The sequence below is a fragment of the Gorilla gorilla genome, chromosome 6, assembly GCF_029281585.2.
Source record: "Gorilla gorilla gorilla isolate KB3781 chromosome 6, NHGRI_mGorGor1-v2.1_pri, whole genome shotgun sequence".
NCBI classification, from domain to species: Eukaryota; Metazoa; Chordata; class Mammalia; order Primates; family Hominidae; genus Gorilla; species Gorilla gorilla.
This window is the reverse complement of record NC_073230.2, coordinates 107563872-107580801: the sequence shown is the minus strand read 5'-3', so window position 1 is coordinate 107580801 and position 16930 is coordinate 107563872. Positions and strand designations below refer to the sequence as shown.

At 37.3% G+C, this 16930-nt stretch overlaps 1 long non-coding RNA gene across 1 annotated transcript; it reads right to left on the bottom strand.

Moving 5' to 3' along the window:
* Nucleotides 1–1100: 1100 nt before the first annotated feature.
* Nucleotides 1101–16116, bottom strand: LOC129523729 (uncharacterized). Its single transcript, XR_008667316.1, has 3 exons — nucleotides 16026–16116; nucleotides 2186–2387; nucleotides 1101–1356 (listed from the first exon to the last, which is right to left on the bottom strand). It is a non-coding gene; the product is annotated as an uncharacterized lncRNA (long non-coding RNA).
* Between the last annotated feature and the right edge of the window lie 814 nt (nucleotides 16117–16930).

The window sequence follows — 16930 nt, the reverse complement described above, 5'->3', positions numbered from 1 at the left end:
AGTCATCTGTTATTAAGTTACCAGTATGTTGGCTTCTTTTTTCATCAGCCAGAATTGACATTTTATGTGTACAATATAAATGGGATAATATAATTCACAAATCATTTATTCTGCTTTGATTTCAAGTTTATCAACAGAGAAAATGCATTTCACTTAAGTCCAGGAAAAAAATATATCCATGGGCTATAATGAAATTGGCACTGAAAATCAGGGGATCCATTTGAAGTGCCAATTCTGCCCCTGTTTACTTGAGAGATTTATTTTATTTTTCTGAGTGGGTTATGTTTATTTAATTCAAAAAGGTAAGTGGTTAGATTTAATGGTTTTTAAATTTCTTGCCAATTTGAAAGTTTAATAAATATATATTTATATAGCAGATGTTTAGCAAAACAACTACTGTAGTGTCTTTTATTGAAGGGAATAAGTTGGGATTGATGGGACAGAGCATGTGTAAGAATATAACTACATATATGTGATTCTGCTAGAAAGTGGTGATCATCAGTTAGGGTAAGCTAGAGTACAAGTGTTGCAGTGTGATTTGTGAGGAGTGAAGCAGTTCTACCTGGCCTCAAATAAGTTTCTTCCCTTCATATCCCCAACTGCACTGCTGTTTGAAACTCTCACAATAAAAGTCATAATAGTAAATACACTTAGGGCACCTTTTACCAAGAATGGACTTTGTGAAAATGCAGATTTGGAATTCTGTATTAAAATGAGGACAAGAATTTGGGGTTTCTGACATTCATTTATGGCCATCCATTAACATTATTATTTGTGTAAAAATATTAAATGTTATAATTCCCAGCATTCTGTGGCTAGAAAATGTAGCACAGAGATGAAAGAGCTGGAGTATCTATTTTCAGGAAATATATAGTCTCAGCTACACACAGAAAAGGATGTATTATAGTATTACAGAGCAATATGATAACATGGTAAATTATTTCAGTGTTCAGCGCTTAAATTTTTGCCAACTACTAAAAATCCAAAAGACTAGATATGCACTTTACTTCTGAAAAGAAAGAAACTTCATAACGAGGTATCGATAATTCTCATTTAGTCATCAATAAAAGACAAAACAGAAAAACATTTTTTACCTCCTTGACTGTTAGTAACTCAGTAAAACTGGCTGTTGCTGAAGGTCTTGAACCTTGTAACATGGCTCACAGTTAAGTTAGGTTTTTGAATTCCTATTATGTGATTCTGTCCTTGGGGGCTGGCTGCAGGAGTTGCCTCAGGAGAAGTGGAAGAGAAAATGACCTCTGAGGAAAGGTCTCTCGCTTAGCTCAGAAAATCTCCACCCTTCTTTAATGAGTCAGGATTCCCGGGTGGATCTTTGGCAAATCAATCCAGGGCCATCTGTTAAAAAGAAATGAAAAAATAACCTGTCTCTTTTCGAGATTATTATGTCTCAGCTAAAGCAATAGGAGAAAAGTTGGACAAAACAAAGTATATCAGAAGAAGAATTAAGAAATAGATGTTGAAATAGCTTAATTTTTAGTTCAGGAATGCCAAACTAATTTTTCAATCCATAGTTAATGCATTTGTCAACCCCGTGAACTTTACCTTTTACTTAAAATAATGAATATGCATAATTGTAAAAGTCAAATTTCTCTCTAAAGCATAAGGTAAAATACTCCAGTCCATTAATGCCTCCACTTGCATTTCATTGCCCACCTCCAAGAGTACTATTCTCCAAATCCAATTAGTGTGACTTCAACTCTTTTAACTGTTTCATCTGGTCTTCATATCCATATATCTAAGTAATATGCTATAGCGGGCACTTGTGAGGCACCACTTCCTTAGACCACTTTACAGTTTCACACATATTTGCCAGTGTCCAGTATCTAGCTACTCTATACACAGAAAGTCATTCAGCCATGAGCTTGTACAATAACGGAATGCAGAATTTGTTGTCCCCTAAAAACCCTTCAAATAATGAGATGAGCATAAGGACATAGGTGCACAGCTTCCTCATCCGTTGGTGGATAATTCTAAGACATGCCCTGCATGATACCTTGATGGGATATCACCAGAGGGATAGTCTCTGAGTTATTTACAGTAGTAACCAACTTGATAACATGGTAGTTACTGCCAGTTAACACTTCCCTGTCTTACTTTTCCCATAATCTCACTTTTATTTTCTGAGATTGCCTTTCCTATTCACTATATATTCCTAGGTCCTTACCTCTGGTTTGGCTTTCACAGTGAAGCCAAACCAGGACAGCTTGTTACACAGAGTCTGGAAAGCAGCCCTTCATGTTGGGATTCTGGAATTGGGTCACTGCCGAGTCAGATTTCAATAAGGAAAACATACTTGGTAAGTAGGGTGGTGACAATTGCTAATATGCTTCAACATCACATTTCCTGAGACTCCCAGATGTATTACACTGGAATGAGACAGAGATGGAAGAATCAGCACTGATTACAACAATGCTTCTCCAAGTGTAGTCCCTGGACCAGCAGCATTAGAACCACCTGGGAACTTGCTAGAAACACACATTCTTTTCGCTTCCCTAGACCTATGAAATAGAAATTTGAGGGATGGGGCCCAGAATCTGCTATTTAAGAAGGCTTCTAAGTGACTCAAATGTATGTTAGGGTTTGAGATCCACTATTATACCGGAATCACTTTGAAATTCTGACAATAGTGAAGGACTGGTGAAAATAAGGTGCAGATACTGGGACTGCCTTGGCAAAGTATGAAGGTAAGTGGCTAAACGCTCCAAAAATTGGGCACGTGAGAAAATTGGGCAAAAGTTGGGCCCAGGCTGTTAAAAGCAAACAAAAAAGTAACCTGTTTTTTTGAGATAAAAATTTGAGTTAAAAAAATTGGGCCCAGTACCTAATGAACTTATTATGTGAGACCAGAAATTGTCTATGTTTCCTAGGTCCTGGGAATTAACTATGTTCCCTATGTGGCCCAGAAGTTATTTCTTTCCCTTAGGCAATTAGAAATGGATGCACTAGTGAGGGGGTATCGGCATCATTGAGAGGCTCAATGTAGTTGTCGTGTATAGTATAGGATTGAAGGTAAGAGAAACTACCCTGGAATTAGACTTATTATCAATAGACCTGATATGTTCCCATAATAGGCAAAAGCAAGTGATGATACTTACCCATCAGACACAAAGTAGGTGCAATTACCATTATAGCAAGAAAGAGGTGGCAGTCTTGGTGTTTTAATTTGCAAAGCTCTGTATGATGGCTAATATATTATATTATTTCCAGTGGTGAGAAAGATAGACTCCTAACTAAGATATTGTTTGACTTGTATAACCAGATTTAAAAAAAATTAAAATTAAAAAACTTTTGTAACCAAAAAAAATTCTTTAAAAATAAAAGGTTTTCTACGACCAAGATGAAAAAATCATAATCTCTTGCCGAATTTCTAGATTTGAGCCAAGTGACAAACTCAGAACCTATTGTTCTAAAAGGAGTGTGGCTTTCTCTGAAGAAGGGCTCTGACAGTCTCACTGCAATCACGTACATTATCCAAACCTTCCTCTAAAGGACCTAAAGATATCTTGTGATGTAGACACCCAGATCTTTTGAGGGTTGTGGCCTACACAGTTTGAGCTGACACTACCTGTGGACCTCACATATCACCATGCCTCCTCAGTTAGAGAACTATAAAGGCCAGATGATAAATGGAGTTGGGCCCCAAGTTTATTTCATAGTGGTTTCAGTGGGATGGTGGACCCATCCTGTGACCATTTTTCCCACCCCAAAGTATATAATTGGGGGGATTATACTGAGCAACAGGCAAAACTCCCACATTGCATCTCTAGTTTGTGGAGTAAGAGCTACTATGATAGTAAAAATATTCAACTGAAAGCCCGTAAAATATCCCTCCCCCTTGTTCCCACTCAAGATAGTAAATCGGAAGCAAAACTACATGCCAGGAGGAATTACAGAGTTTGGCACAACCCTCAAAGAATTAACAGGGATGGTTGGCCTCATTGTATCAATGTACATTCCTTCTATTTCATGGCAAGAGAAGTCAAACGGATGTGAAAGAGGATAATGGATTACCCTAAACTTCATAAAGTGTTAGCCCCAACTGCAGTTGCTGTGCCCTATGTAACATCTTCTCTGGATTATATTAACATAGCATTTGCCCTTGGTGTGTGACATTTGATCTAATAAATCAGTAAAAATGATCAGAAATAGTTTACATTTATATGGAAAGATCAACAGTCACATTGTTGTCTATGTCTAAAAGCTATGTTAATTGTCCTTCTCTTTGTCACTATATAGTCTAGAAAACTTAACTATTTATGTTTTGCAGAAAATCATGCTGACCAACTATGTTGATGACATTAGGCTAATTTGACATGGTAGACAAGAAATTCCAAGTACTGTGAGTATGCTGACAAGATAATGGCAGACTGTTGTAGAGATAAACCCTACAGCAATCTAGGGCCTGCCACATCAACTTGAGTTTTTTTAGGGATAAAGTGATCTGGAGCATGCCAAGTAAATGAAAGTTATTGGATCTTGAATCTTCTACCACTAAGAAAGAGACCACTAAGATCAAGTCTTCAAGTCTCAATGAACTCCTTTCCATTTTGACTCTCATATTGAGTCCATTATCAAGCTCTATCAATTAATCTTTCCTTTTTCTAATCATTTACATTTATTTGTTCCTACCTATTTTCTTACCCCATCTTGGTTTAGATCATTTCCTCCTTACTCTTGGATTATTGAAATAGTCTCCTTTTCTCTCCTCTTTGTCACACAAACTTATTTTGCCAAATTGATGGTTAGGTGAGCCATATGGCTGATCAGCAGCCATTGAAATGTAAGGAGCAGTAATGTCCGTTACCCCAGCTCATATCCTCTATATGCTTTGTTGTAATGTGTGGGTTCTCTGAGATGGAAAAAGTATTTGACAAACTCATCTTTGAATATAAAACTTCATGATGATCAATGGTAACTCATTTTGACTATCTCATCAAAAGCATGTCTTATCAACTTTTGTTGTTTTTTCCTCCCAAACAATTCTGAAGGTAAATTATTTTTCTTCGTATTTTTCCATATTAGAGTTACTCTCATCCCAGATTATATCTGAGGCAGAAGGTGGGGAGCAAAAAACCACAATGCTTTCAGAATGTGATTTCCCAGATATATAATGGCAGCTCTGAGACAAAATCAGATTGTGACGTTTGTCTACATACAGAGTAACAGAGTTCTTAGATTCATATCTTGGAAGTAGAGTATAAATAACATGTATGACACAGAGTTAGATGTTTCAAATACAATTATTAGGTAAATAATTAGCTGATTTTGTCTCATGGGTTCAGGCAAAAGTGGACCAATTCTACTCTAAAGGCTCTCCTGCCATATTTGTAAATAAAGCTATAAAAACCAGTCTCTCTGTTCTTTGGTAGCCATTAATACTGTTTCAAAAGGAGATGGGTTTATTTCTTTTTGGAGTGGAGTAAGTTCCCTCCATCACCTTCCGTGACTCTTCTATCTTGTCTTCCTCACAATCCTACTCTCCTTTATAAAAGGGGATCCCAAGTTGTCATTTGTTCCAGACAGTTTTGGAACATTTTTGTAGAGACAGGGTCTCGCTATGTTGCCCAAGCTGGTCTCGAACTCCTGGGCTCAAGTGATCCTGCCTCGTCTCATAACTTTTGATATGTATTTCTTTGTTAAACTTTAAACATCTCTGGGAAACAATATAAAATTTATTTTCACTCTATTTTGTAAAAGGATGTTGAGGTCTCATAAATTTTAAATGACTTTTCAAGTGATGCAAATGGCATTTTCTCTCTGCTATCTTCCTCCTGAAAACATATAACCCCTGTCTAATCATTAAGCAACATGAGAGAAACCCCAGTTGAGGGACAGTCTACAAAATATCTGCCCAGAACACTTCAAAACTGTCAAGGTCATCAAAAACGAAGGAAGTCTGAGAAACCGTCATAGCCAAGAGAAGCCTATGGAGATGTGACGACTAAACATAATACACTATCCTAAATGTGATCCCAAAACAGAAAAAGCCCATTAGGCAAAAACTAAGGAAGTCAGAATAAAATATAAACTTTAATAATAATGTATCAGTGTTGGTCCATTAATTGTGACAAATGTACCATATCAATGTAAGATTTTAGTAATAGAGTAACCTTGGTGTGGGGTACATGGGAACTCTCTATGTTGTCTTCACAATTATTCTGTAAGTGTAAAACTGTTCTAAAACTAAAAGTTTATTTTAAACAATTAAAAGATTGGTTACATTAAATTCAAAATTTAAGTCCAATGTATGTGTAAATTCCATATTTTTCTGCTATATTATGCTGTTTCATTTCTTTCGCTACTGAAAAGGAATTTTTTATTGTTGTTAAGTTTAATTTATTGTGAATGGAGAAACAGGACTGAAGTGAACAATCACACAGATTAAATTCTAAAGTCAGAGTACATAAATTGGTCCTTCACCCAATTATCGTAAGTTTTTAAATTAGGCTTTATCTCCATTAAAAAATTAATATAAACATCTATGCATCTGGTTATCGTAGGTTAACATTAGTTGAGGGTCAACTCTTTGTCAGCCACTGAACCATTTACATATATTATTACTGGTATTCTTCATAACAAAAATATAAATTATGCACTAGTATCATTTCCGTAATACAGAGGAGGAAAATGAGACAGGAGAGGTTACTTAACTTGCTTAAATCTATGCAATCAGTTAGTGGTACAGCCAGGTTTAAGAGAAACAAGAATTGGTCCTCCAGCGTCACATAATATGTCCTCGTTTAGTTACTGTGAGATTACTTTACAGATTGAGCTTTCAGTAAATAATCCTTATGGAAAAAGAATCATTAAATCAATGAGATAGTAAATTCTTTTCATGGAAAAAAGAATCATGAAATCTACAATTCTAGAAAAATTGCTCTTCAGGTGCAGCTAAACGGCTATGTTTGTGTAATAGTATGTGACTATCATAACCTTACTATAAACTTATTTGTGGTTGTTAAAAACATAGTGTATAATATAGCATGTGTAATTGCTCATTAATAACATGGCTAATGTAATGAATTAAAAAATACCTTAAATAACTTTAAAATTAGAGCAATATATTTTCATGACTTTAATTAACAAGGAACTGTATTTAATTTTGTACTCTTTCTCTCTATAAACACACGCACATACACACAGAGAGAGAGAGTGATTTACTTCTAATTTACTTCTAATTCTGATGTGCACAGAAAGCATATGTTTTGTTTTTTACCAAATTGGTATGAGGAATTGATACTATCATCATTTTTAGATGTGTCCACTTAAGTTTCCAAGATCAAAACATTAGAAACACACATAGAATATTCACCTACGTTGTACCCTGACCATTTTATGCAGATTCCTAAAATTAAAAAAACCTTAATACTTCCTTTAGCAACATTTCTTTTGAAAAAGAAGATAAAAGTAATAATTTGCTGTATAGTTATTCATATTCAAATAGAAATAGCAGTGTTTAATAGCATTATGCATAAACTGATACATAGAAGCACAAAGAAGACCCACTTCTAATTATGCTCAAAAGGTTATATAACTTTTCTTTAAAATAGCTCTGTGCATGAGTGATTAAAAAAGCAGTGTCTGGCCAGGCATGCTGGCTCATGCCTGTAATCCCAGAACTTTGGGAGGCAGAGGCGGGTGAATCACCAGAGGTCAGGAGTTTAAGAGCAGTCTGGCCATCATGGTGAAACCTTGTCTCTACTAAAAATACAAAAATTAGCTGAACATGGTGGTGCGCCCCTGTAATCCCAGTTACTTGGGAGGCTGAGGCAGGAGAATCTCTTGAACCTGGGAGGTGGAGTTGCAGTGGGCCGATATTGCACCATTGGACTCCAGCCTGGGCGACACAGTGAGACTCTGTCTCAGAAAAAAAAAAAAAAAAAAAAGCAGTGTCCTTAAATAGAATTACAAAGATTGGTGAGCGGCACCACTTTGTTGGGAGGTGGGGAGGCTGAAATATGTTAAGCAAAAGGTGACACAATTTCAGATACTTGATTTCACCACGATCTTTATCCATGTGGCTATATGGCCGTCAATTAAAAATACATATTAGTAAAACTGGACCATTTCCTTCTGGAAGCTGATGTCTATTGGAGAATGCATCTATTATACTTATGTATTCAGAAACACTGCAGACTCTTTTCCAAGCAGATTTACATTGATCTGCCTTAATATTCTATACATTACTTTTTAGTCAAAACTATATTTCAACTGGCTTCTATCACTTCTCAACTAAGTTAAATTAGTTTTTTGGTCTTTTTTTTCCACCTGTATACCATTATCAACTAGCACAGTGTTCAATATAATAATGACTCAGTAAGAATTTATAGGATTAACTCACTAATTAAACTGACCAGCTGGGCGCGGTGGCTCATGCCTGAATCCCAGCACTTTGGGAGGCAGAGGCTGGTGAATCACTCGAGGCCAGGAGTTTGAAAGTAGCCTGGCCAACATGGTGAAACCCCGTCCCTACTAAAAATACAAAAATCAGCCAGCGTGGTGCTGCGCACCTGTAGTCCCAGCTACTCGGGAGGCTGATGCAGGAGAATCGCTTGAACCTGGGAGGCAGAAGTTGCAGTGAGCCAAGATTGTGCCACTGCACTCCAGCCTCGGCAACAGAGCAAGACTCTGTCACAAAAAATAAAAATAAAAAATAAACTGAACATTCATTATAGAATTCCAACTATAAAGTAGGCTCTTGATGGATAGTTGAAAATTAACTTATTAAGATGTTTACTTTTATGTGAGAGTGAATATTTGCATAGTATGTAGAACAGCTTAACTTTTATGTTACCTTTACTGTTATACAGATCACATCCTTTTGCATGCTATGGTCTAAAGGGAACTCTAATGTAAAATTATGTAAAACTCCGTTGATGCTTTTATGTTTTTTTTCGTTTTGTTTTGTTTTTATTTTTTCAAGACAGGGTCTCACTCTGTTGCCTAGGCTAGATTGCAGGGGTGCGATCACAGCTCAACGCAGCCTCGATCTCCCCAGACTCAAGCAATCCCCCCACCTCAGTCTCCCAAGTAGCTAGGACCACAGGCGCATGCCACCACGCCTGCGTATTTTTTGTATTTTTTGTAGAGAGGGGGTTTTGCCATGGTGCCTAGGCTGGTCTTGAACTGAAGACTTGGTCTCAAGCAATCTTCCTGCCTTAGCCTCTCAAAGTGCTGGTCTTACAGGCATGAGCCACCACACCCGGCCTGATGTATGGTTTTTACAGAATTAGCTGGACATATTACTATCTTATGTACCTTGAAACATGCTCTCTCTATGGTAAAACAATTGAGTCTGGAGATGACTTCCAGATATTCTGGACTTTTTTAATGCTCTTCTGCCCTGTTGAACTATCTTACTCTTTCATAAACTGTTCATTTATACAACAGGTGAAGTAACAGCTAGTAGAATTCTGCAGTAGAATATTTTTGTCCTACATATTTACAGATAGTGCCCAGATGGCAGATGAGTTACCATAGGCTAGAAACAAAGAAAGCAAAATAAAACAATGGTAGGCGAGGGGGAGAGACAAAGAAAGGAGAGTGAGAAAGAGGAGAAAGAGCAAAAGAGAGGAGGGAAGAGGAAGAAACAGAAAAGGAGGGGAGGAAAAGGGAGGAGAGGAGAGAGAGAGAGAGAGGAAATTAAAAAAAGAGGACTGGGCTGGGCATGGTGGCTCATGAGGCTTATGACTGTAATCCCAGCACTTTGGGAAGCCGAGGTGGGCTGATCACCTGAGGTTGGGAGTTCGAGAGCAGTCTGACCAGCATGGAGAAACCCCGTCTCTACTAAAAATACAAAATTAGCCGGGAGTGGTGGCACATGCCTGTAATCCCAGCTACTGGGGAGGCTGAGGCAGGAGAATCGCTTGAACCTGGGAGGAGGAGGTTGCAGTGAGCCAAGATTGCACCACTGCTCTGCAGACTGGACAACAAGAGCAAAACTCTGTCTCAAAAAAAAAAAAAAAAAAAAGACTGTAAAGTATTTTCAGTTGAACTAGAGACAGTGTCTCCACTACAAACAAAGAAGGGCCAATCCAATCTAACAGAATATAGGTTTCTTTTCTCCATCTCTTTTAAGGAAACTTTCAAATCGGCACAAAAATTAGAACTAGAGCTGAACAACCATTTAAGGAGATGAGGGCATCTCATCTTGTTTATAAGAAATACCTGACCCAGAATTTCTCCTACATAGGCCAAGCCTCCACTTTGCCTTTGCCATTATTATTATTATTATTATTATTATTATTATTATTATTATTATTATTTGAGACAGAGTCTGGCTCTGTCACCCAGGCTGGAGTGCAGTGGCACGATCTTGGCTCACTGCAAGCTCTGCCTCCCAGGTTCACGCCATTCTCCTGCCTCAGCCTCCCAAGTAGCTGGGACTACAGGTGCCCGCCACCACGCCCAGCTAATTTTTTTTGTATTTTTAGTAGAGACAGGGTTTCACCATGTTAGCCAGGATGGTCTCGATCTCCTGACCTCCTGATCCACCCGCCTCGGCCTCCCAAAGTGCTGGGATTACAAGCGTGAGCCACTGCACCTGGTCGACATTCTTAAAAAGATGTGGAGATAACAACGTTCAGTAAGGGTATATGTTGAAAGTGAAGAAGTATTACTCTTGTTAGAATAAAATTGGTATGTGATTTAAGACGGGTGAATGTTCTCATGCACTCCAAGTTTCATACTACTGTATCAGAGGTATATGAAATTGATGACAGAAACCTGAAATATATGTACTTAAAAAGTACACCCTTTCATTTGTTAAATATCCTCTTGTTTTTGTTTCTTTTAAGAAATTTGCTGGGAAATAGGGATACAAATGTGAATAAGACAGTGTTTTGCCTTCCAAAGCTGTGGTTGAGTGGGGGAAATGCAGACTGCCAAACACACCAAGATTCATCTCGTATTAAATGGTATAGAAAGAGAAACAGGATGATATGAAAACACATAGAACTGACATTTGTCATTCAGGGTATCTGATTGACATTAATCACTTGAAAGGCTTTTGGAGGAAGAGCCACCTGAAATGCGTCCTATGGACTAAGGAGGAATTAGCCAGGGAGCAGGAAGAGCTTTTAGGCTGAGATAAAATATGTGTAATAGGATCAAAAAGTGGAGATATTTCATCATGGCTGAGAATTAATGGTGACACGATTGGTATGCTATATTAAAGAACATTTACTTAATGTTTTATAATGTGAATACTATTTAGTGCTGTAGTATATTTATATATGCATTTTAAAGCAATCACTATTTGATAAGAGTAGATGTTTTCTGAAAGAGATTAAGAGCAGACATAGCAATATGAATTTGTTATTTGTGGTGATTAAGGTTACAAAAGGTTAGTGGCCTGAATGAGATAGCTTCTTATCAAATGGAAGAAGTGAAAATGGGGAAGGCAGTGAGAAAGAGAAATAAAGTATGACTCCAGATAAAGACTAATCAAGAAGATAGATGGTAGCACCAGGACTGTCCAAAGTATACGTGAAAACCCAGATGATGGTTTCTTTTTTAGGCATATTCAGCTTGAGTGGTAAAAAATATTTAATGTGTAATTGAATTAATATCTGTGGCACTTAGGAATGAGAATGAGGCTCATATTAATTTGAGTCACCAAAATACATGAGACAGTTCAAGCCATGGAAATGGATGGAGTCACGCAATTAGAGATGCTGGAGTATTGAAATTATAAGGGGTGGCTCAAGAAGAGGAACTACTAACAGAGAACAAAATGGAGTGGCTGGAGAGATAAGAAGAAACCATAAATAAGATATTATAAAGTGCAAAAACAGCATGTTCAAGGATAAGTGAAACAAGACTGCAGAGGATCTTTATTTAGGAATAAATCTGTTATTAGAAATATTGGCAAAAATTTTCAGAGCAGTGCTAGAAAAAATGGTGTAAAAATGAGTCTGGACTAATATTATTAATTGTAAATAGAAATAAGGAAATAGCTGGGAATATATTGAGTTGAGGAGTATTGTTTTATTTTCTCGTGTACTTTGCATAATATTTTTGTGGTAAAAGTTATTTGTATATGTTTAAAAGCTATTGTAAAGGAGCCAGTGGAAAAGGATAGGACGAAGATACAGGAGAGAGAAGATCAACAGTAAGATCTAGGAGGTGAAGGCATATACTAGTATCCAGGGGATAAGATGCAGGATTTGTATCTCATTATCATGAGAGAGAAATAACAAAAGAAGAGTAAAACCTCAGATTCTCTGAGAGGTGGATTCATAAGGCTGTTTCTATACATCTTCTTAGTGTGGCTCTGCCTTGCTCCAATATGACTGTATAGAGAAAGCATAATGTTTTTTGTTATGTTTTTTAACTACCATTATACTGATCTGCCTCCAGAGTCTATACACAGCTGTTATCTGAAAAATAAACTCAGTACCTAATCCTGTGAAAGCTTAGCCAGGATCACACAATTCCAACAATCCCTCCAGTTTTTCTTGTATAAAATTACTCAGGCCTCGTCATTGCTGACATGCTTCTGATTATAGATATCTAAATGAATTCCTGAAGGAGTGTAAGGACTTTCTCTCCTGTGGCTGTCTCCCGCTGATCCTTTAGTCTAAGCTGTTTGTTCTTCATCGGTCCATTCCTGCAATCAGTGTTGGCCTCTGATGCACAAGTCTGTGGTGGATGAATTCATAGAGTATTCTTTATGTGCAAGCAATCTAGGAAGTACTCGGCATTTCTCTTTTGCTGATGGAGTTTCTTCTTAGTTCTTGCTGGCTGCCCATGTCCACCCTCTGCTGTGAGACCTTCCCTTAGAAGCCATAAAGCAGTTCTTTCGTCTCAAATCAGAGTCCACGTCTCCTAACAACAGTGAGCAGCTTAGGTAAAGCTACATGACTTACATCCTGTTTATTTATTTATTTATTCATTATTCTTTCATCTATTTTTTTTTTCTTTGTTCGAGCAAGTTTGCCAAATTGTTATGTGCCAGGTTAGTAAAGAAGTTTTTTTTTTTCTTTCAGAACCCAGCAATAGATTGAAGTCCTTTTGCTTTGCAATAAATGTTATCCTCACTTGTTTAACACATCTTCCCACTAAGGAGCTTCAAAGACCCAAAGAAAGTGAGCAGATTAATTTTCCCCTCATTCTCTCTGTTCCCTATTGTAACTATCCTCCAGGGCTAGAAAAGGAGCAAGACTAGGTTTACTAAATCCTCCCCTCTAATTCTATCTAAGCTTTAATTAAGTGAGCTGAGATATCCTTTTCACCCTATGAATAAACTCTAGGAAATGGCTCCTCTGGCCTTGAGCTGGATATGAGAAACAAGAAAAGCAAAAGGAATTAGCTAATCTTTTCTACTGCCTTGCCAAGAGATCTAGTACCAGCCTTCTCCCTGACTGGATAGATGTTGCAATGACATACAGTTCAATAAAGAAATTAATACCAGCCTTCTCCCTGACTGGACAGATGTTGCAATGACATACAGTTTAATAAAGAAATTAATACACGACAGGTTTTTAAGGAGACATTCCAAGAAAGAAGAAGGTATTACCCTGTTGATTGAGGTGAATATTCAAAGCCAGCAATAACCAGGAGCATGGGTAAAGTATAAGCCGCAACAGGCATCCCATCAGCCTGTCAACAGAAAGTTCAGGGCACAGCAACACTGAAGACACAAGGACCAACAATGGCATAAGCCATATCTTCAACAGAAAATCAGGTGCAACAGACTGATAACAGAGTGTCATGGCCTTGAGAATAAACCCTATCTAGTTCTTTTCCTGAAGAGAAAGGAGAGTGAGGCAACCAACTGGAAGAGGTGGTGGGATCAGCAGCCCAGCATGATGAGTGAGCATGTCTTGAGAATTTTCAAAACATTTACAAAATGGTTCTTAGCCTTGACTACACCTTAGTGCCACCTTGGAGCACTTTCAATGATCCAGGTGCCCAGGCAGTGCCCTATGACATCAGAATCTCTGGTTATAAGACTCATAGTTTTAAAACTCCCTAGGTGATTCCAATGTACAGCCAAGTTTGAGAACCACTGCACCAGAGGAAGAAAGCTAAACAGAGACTGGAAATTCTGCTTTTATGAAATTGAGGGCTATTATACTATCATAATCTCTTTTTAACATGGACACAATTTTTTTACAAACTATAAGATATTATACTATGGTTATTATTTCTCTAAAGTTTATGTGTAAGGGATATAAGGGGCTTTTGCTTAGGTTGTCCAGTATTTCTCCAGACCTGTGGGTCTCTTTCATATTATTTTCCAGACTACTCCAGTGAGGATAGAGAAATGAGAAAATTTTGGCTAAAAAATAATAAAAATGGATCTGAAAAATTAAATTACAAGCTAGAGGCTACATGGATTTTAAAAGAGTTGTTGGTGTTTTGTTTTGTTTTCGTAGAACTCACAACTAAACTTTTCACCTCCATCAATTAAAAGAAAAAAAATCTCTTTCCATTTGCAAACAACCAAAGCTCTAAGCTCTGGGTTTATGAAAATTGAATTATGTGTAATACTGTTCCAGCTATCAATTAGACAAGAAGTCATCATTTAGAAGTTCTGCGAAAAAAAATCACTCACATTTGCAAATCAACCGAGTATTTCATTGCAAACGTAAATGGAAAAGTGTTTGCTTAATTAATGTTTTCTCCAAGGGAACTAGAAAACTCTATTATCTGATTTTCAACACAGGCCCAAGCATTGTTTATCATTGTATACTGTCCCTTTAAAAATGGCATTTTTCTATTGCTAAAATGATGTTAGCTTGTGTATTAATTCAGATATTTCACTGGTGATGTCAGCCTGACAGCATGCATGGTGAGAAAGCATTACACACTGCCTAATGGGAATGTAATCCTGGAGGAGATAGATAGACATAAATTGCACTTTTGGGTCCATGACAACCATCACTAGGAAAATGGATATTATTAACAAATTTTGGAAAGGTTAGTAAGCCTTGTGTGTGTAAGAATATTTAAAATACATGATAAAACACAGGTACTGAATACAAAATAAGAGATGCAAAGAACAGGGAAGACCTTTGGTGGAGTGTATTGGCAAGCAAGCATCTGGTTTTAACATCCAAGGATAATATTTTGCAACAGATCACAGTAAAACATATAAAACCTTTAAAGCCTCCCAACAAAATCTTTCAGACTTTTCTGCCAACTCCCACTCAGAATTACAGAGTATTTTGACCTAGATGGGATTTTTAGATATCAGGAAATATTATATTGGAATAATACCTACTCTCACTCAGTTGCACTTTTGCCAGTTACTTGCTATCAGATATTGGACAAATTATTTAAACTATCTGACTGCACTAAGGTTGTGACGATTAAACAAATAACACGTCTTACTCATAGATGATGCTCCAGAAATGTTAGTTGAGTAATTCACAGATTAAGATTTGAGTGACTACTTTTTGGCAACACAACTAGCCATTGGCAGAACTGGGACCAGAACCACAGACTTCTGGCTCCTTTAAAATATTTTCAGTTTTCCTCCTCTCTTCTAAAAATCAGAGGCAATGTTATGATTCTTAAGGTTTCTTAGAATTTGTCACAAGACTCCCAAACTCTTTGGAAGGAAAGAGACCACTAAGTGACTTTTACATAAGATGCCTGCTGATACCAGTAGAGATAATTCTCAAATTCTTTAAAATTAGAGCTTTGAAGTCATGAAGGAATATTTTGAATCCTTAACCAATGTGGTTTTAATTTTGAGTTTTTCCCCACATAACCCTTCTCCTCATTTCAGGGAGACATAGTATTTTAGTTTCACTGCCTCAAGAAAGGAAAGATACAGCAAAAAAGAAAAGAAATAAATAAAACAATGAGAAATAAGTAAGGACTCATGTTGTGGATTTCAAAATCTACTTTTGAATTCAAGGGAGCCCCAACTACCTTAAGACAAAAGACTTAAGTTGCATGGTAAGGGTTTTTTTTCAGCATTAAGAGTTAAATTCCTGACTTAAAATAACTAACAGAGAAAAATACATATCTTTAGAATTAATTTTCCTTACCTGGTAAATCTCGATAAAGCACCAGAGAAGAGTTACAAGATACAGTAAGAAAAGAAAGATAGCCATGGACCAGCGTCCTCCTGAATTAGAAATTATTCTGACTGCACTCCTGGGTAGAGTGACAGAGCATCCAGCTTTCTGATTGGAATACTTTAAACATTTAGAACACTCCCGAAACCATGACCCTGTGAATACATAGTGATGTTTACGTGAGTTATTTGGCTGATGGACACGAGGCCCAGAGGCCCTGTAAACCTCAATAGGTTCTAGGAGTGAGCAGACAAGTCATTTTATATCACATGTATTGCACATGAGTGGCACAGTCGGGACTTAGAGAACCAGCAGTCTGCAGAGGGAGGGATGAGGAAGCCACTGTGGAATGCGTCACATTACCTTCCAAATATAATACAACAGCTTCAGCTTGTGCTGATGTGGAGGCTTATATGGAAGGAGTAGACAGCAGGAGAGCCTGCCGAGCACAGAGATTCCAAGCTGAAGTTCCAGAGTTCCAGTATTGCGTTCAAACTCCAGCTCCGTTTCTTAAGTGCTGCATAAACCTGGCCCAGTTTTTAAACTCTGTGCATCAGTTTTCCTATCTATAAAATGCACATTGTAATAATAGTACTTACTTCACGGGCTGTTATGAAGGCTGGGTGAATTCAGATATGTAAAGGACCTAGCATAGGGTTATATGAGTGTTTCATATATGTTAGCTATTTTTATTTTTAATGGTCATCTCAGCAGATGCTAGCTATGGATAGATGTAATGCAAGGACTAGATTCTTGCAGCTTGCTTTTACCACGTTCCATTAGACTGCTTTTATTCCCTTACATTTAGAATCTATGCTACAGTGGGGCAGTGGGGATAGGAATAGGAAGGAGCCCTAAGCTTACTAAAATAGGAA